This window comes from Hakea prostrata, chromosome 4, assembly GCF_041222555.1.
Source record: "Hakea prostrata isolate BN-2017 chromosome 4, UWA_Hpros_2, whole genome shotgun sequence".
NCBI classification, from domain to species: domain Eukaryota; kingdom Viridiplantae; phylum Streptophyta; class Magnoliopsida; order Proteales; family Proteaceae; genus Hakea; species Hakea prostrata.
Window position 1 is genome coordinate 40,927,434 of NC_142603.1, and position 4,892 is coordinate 40,932,325.

Sequence of the window (4,892 nt, forward strand, 5' to 3'; positions counted from 1 at the left end):
AGAGTTTAGGATTTTAACTAGGCAAAGATAGCTTCAACACAACCTCTGAAAACTAATCGGTCATTTAAGGCTGTTGGTTAAGTTGATTGACCACCCTAAGTGGCCTCCCCACTCTTGGGCAAAATTCCAAGTCCAAAATCTAGACTTTTGATCACCCATCCTCGATTTGATTTTGGGTTAATTCAAGTCTGAACTACGATTTTTAGAACTCTAGAGAGATCACTTAAACTACAGATCTCAGAAGGGAGAAATTTAGATCTATGTCATCTTCTTCGATAAGATCTGTCATTGAATCGGATATAAAATCCATTTCTCTGAGCATGAGCTAATCGAGATCATCAATGGAAAGAAATAAACTCAGCCAAACCACCACAATAGAACTAGGGAAGAAATAACTACTCTCTAATAAGACAAAAATTCAATAGATTAAGAGAGTGTTGAACTTACCTCCACTTGGATCAAAAAGTCAAAGAGAGTTCGAAGGATTCTCCGCGAAAAGAAGTTCCTTTCCTCCACTCATGTGTTCTCTGCCTCTACTTAGTCCACAACAACCTTCAAGAATAAAATAATATGAACTTATATGTAGAAGGCTTTAAATAGGGTGTTGGGGGGGGGGGGGCAAATTAGGGCTTTTCGCCAAAGTTTTCCAATCAACATTAGGGTGGCCTGTCGCTTGGTCAATCGACTGCCTTATGCAACCACCTCCCCATTACTTCTCAGTACTTGGGAATTTTACACTCTCGGTTGATCCTAACACTACTGCAACCAACTACCATGTGGAGGGGTCTTACCTTGTTCATAAACATCTCCTAACTCGGCCTTTCTCACGTAGGATATCCATCTGCTCAATCCGTCTGGGTTTTGGTTGGATCTTTTCTTAGTTCCAATCGGGCAGGTTCTTCATCAACAATATCCAGATTCATGGGCTCTGGAGCCGAAGTATGGGCTTTAATCTTGATGGCCCACAACTTCTTTCGGCTAGAGCTTCGGATACTCGGACCTACAATTTGGGGTTTTAGGTTAGAAACATGGGGATTATTACACTAAATATAACTTTATGAACATAACTATAGGACTTAGTGAGATCTACTTTTTCGATTGTGAGGATCTAGGTCGTTTATCAATTTTTATTTGTTAAGTCAGGTAAGGAAATAATTGCATATTATGCTGGATTGATTGATGTGTTGATTTATTTAATATTTCAAGCATGTTTGCAATACTTTGGTATGTTGTATTTATTGTTTATGCATATTCATTTACTTTACATGAATTATGAATAATAATCATTGTTCTTTATTTTATTATATGTTGTGATAAGATGGTTGTGTGACTTTGACTTGGGGAATGTCTGGATTGGTATCACTAACTTTGAATATTAAGGAATGTGGTCTAGACCATTGTCTTTGATGCTATTTGCACATTCTTTAGTTGTTGTCCTACATGATTAGGAAGTCTATATGCATGGTTAGGTTATTCTTACATACTACTACTCTTTTGATAGAGGAATTGAAGTCGAGTGACCCGTGATGGTAGTGACTGAGTCCTGTGGGTGTCCAAAAGAGGTAACCAGTCAATGTGGAGACACAAGACCACTGTTATCATGCAATAATAGAGTTGCATATGCTGAGGGTTGGGCTCATGGGCATCCAAAAGACGGTCTAGGTGTCATGAGGAGACATAAGAGGCATTTGCCCAAGCATATGTGGATAACCAGGGGCGGACCCATGAAGGGGCCAAGAGGGGGCCATGGCCCCCAGATTTTTTAAAATTTGATGCATATTCCCTTAATTCCTTTAATTTTTCCGATTTTTTCTCTTCCCACATGTGAAATGTCACTATTTGGCCCCCCCCAATATTGTGAATAATTTTTAAAGGTAAAATGATGGGTATAAATGTCATTGCTAATAAAAAACTAATTCATCAATCCCTATTTATTCTCTCCTCTCTTCTCTCTCATCTTTTCTTCCTATTTATTCTCTTCTATTTCTATAAACGTGGGTTAAAGGAAATTTTTGAAAAAAAATCTTATTAGGTATTGAAAAATCAAAATGTTATTTCTAATTAAAAATTAACTCTTCAATCCCTGTTTATTCTCCTATCTCCTCTCTCCTCTCTCCTCTTTCTTTCCTATTTATTCTCTTCCCTTTCTATAAGCGTGGCTTAAGAAAATATGAAAAAAAATCTACTCCACAATTAGGTCTCTTTCTCAATTTATTTATTGTTTCTAATTCTTTTTAATTTGATTTTATATTCTATGTTTCTTTATTTCTTCTGCAATTTTTGTTATTTTATTTTGTATTGTGAATAAAATGTCTATAATTAGTAGGTAACTATCATTGATTTGCATCTCTTACCTAAAAAAAATTTTAGTTTACATATCCTATCAAAGAAAATTTTGGTTTGCATCTAACTTTTTAGGATTGAAGTCATGTGTATATATATATTTTTTATATTTTTGCTTTAATTTACCTATATTTTGTTGAAAAAAAATATCATTATCAATAATTTATCATTTTTTTCAAATATGCGTGGGCCCCACAAAATATGTGGCTCTATTCTTTAATTTAATAAAATAGTTTAGAGGTGGGACCCCAAATGGGAAGGTTATGTGGCTTTCATTCTTCGCCCCCCCCCCCCCCACTATTGCATCCTGGGTCCGCCACTGTGGATAACCATAGGGTTACAGGATGTTAATCCAATAAAGGTAATTAGTCCATGAGGATTAACATTCTTATGTGGAGGATACTGAACCAAAAGGGCATTAGGCATAAGAAAATATATTTGGACCACATGTAGTGTGTTATTATATGACTTTGCATTGGGTATTAGAATCTTTGACATGCAACAATATTCAAACTAATGATTGTGGTGAGAGGATGTGTTATTGTACCCTAGCTATGGTGATGATGTGGATCATACCCTTGACTTGAGATCCCAACAAAGGTAACCAATCCGTGAGGGATCAAAATAACGAGATTTACTTAGAGGAGGGATGATGAATATTTTAATGCATGTCTGCCTAGATAAAGACCAGAATGGTTGGATCATTAGTTGCATACTTAGCATATCATTACATCATTTCATTTTCTTATGTTTTTGTGATCATGGTATATATATATGTTGATTGTTGCCTTACTGAGTTCTTTAGAACTCATTCCTTATGGATTTTCTTAATTTTTTTTTTTCATATGGTTATGCAGGCACAAAAGAAGTCTCCTATTTATGGGAGAACACCATTGAAGAGATACTGAGACACAAGGGAGAACTAGTTACGATGAGTACAAAGCTTTATGTGGATGTCTTGAGTGCTCTTACGACACCCATTGACAAGATAGAACTTTGGTCATTCATCAATGGATAAAGAGATGAAAGAGGACTTATGACTCCTTTCATAGAACAATTGGAAGAGAAAACCCTTAAAATGGTTAAAGAGATAGTAAACAATAATGAGACTATTTCCTTTGCTTCCACTCGCATACTCCACTTCAATTATTCATTAGTATTCATTTTTAAGATTTTGGAACCTTTTATTATTATTAATTGATGAAGTGTTTATTTCTTGCTCTTGATTATGGGATTGTGTGTTTTATTTATTAATAATAGTGCAATATGATCTTGTGGCCGTTGATCACACACAATGGTTGTCGGTTGGCTCTGATACCATCGGGTGGAAAGTGACAACATGTGCCTAAAATCTTGTTAGGAGATGACACACTCAGCAAGTTGTATAATATTCTAATGGTTTGATTGTGAAATATGACCCATACATTAAATTAAAAACTAGGTGTTGTAGGATAAAAGACAATAGAACGAGACCAGAATCGATTGAATTCCTGTTAAATACAAAAAATGGTGCAAGCTCATACTTACATAGGCCTTATCAAGAGTAGATATCTATAGCTTAAAAATCCCAAGTTCTGCCTTAGAGAAGCCATACAAGAATCAGTAGGAACAACACATTGTTCAAATATCTATTTTTGTTTACTCCAGATAATTTATTGCTACCTCACATTCACAGTCACTGAAGCTTGCTTGAAAATACAAAAGTAGTTACAATATCTGTCACACCCCACCCGCCGGTCTCAGTTACCCAGCCGAAAACATATGGGTGCAATCAGTCACAAGATCCACGGTCTTACCCATCAATAATAATAAATGCAAGTATAGATAATCAAGAGCAAGAGCAAGTTCAATAATTAATAAAAAGGATTACAGGAGTCCAAATATTCCAATAAAATAATCAAAGAAATAATTAATGTTCAAAAAGAATAACGAGTTCAGCGGAAGTAATCAAAATAAACTAAATAAATTTCTTTCCAGTTTCTTTCTCTAAAGCTAAATACTGGTTTTCTAACTTAGCAAGCAAGGGGGTTCTCTAGTTCTTCTCCATACGATCTGCAAATGTCGGGCAATCTGCCTCCTTCGGCCATCAAGGGGTGTTATAAGCACACTCTAAGCATCACAGGAGGCTTCGTGGACACTATCTCCATCTCCACTGATGGTGCCACATCTTCTTAATAGGTGATGGTTTGATCATACGAATCCTCTCCAATTGCGAACAATGTGTAACCATCTGTATAGTTAGTATAACATACAAAGAAAGGAATGAGTTCTGACGAATTCAGTAAGGATAACACATCTCATCCATATCTTAACTCAATCGGAAATGCATATATGATATGAATGATATGCAATAGTATGAATGCTACTAAGATCTAACTATACAAGTCTCTAGATTGTTAACATGCTTTAAGATATAACATTAGCCCTACTCTGGGTAGGTCTAGTCACTCTAATCCCTTACGGACTGGTTACTTCTGTTGGGATCCTAGGTAAAGGGGTAAAGTCCTCATCTGGCATCCATGGCTGGGGATTAAGTCAACACTCTCTTA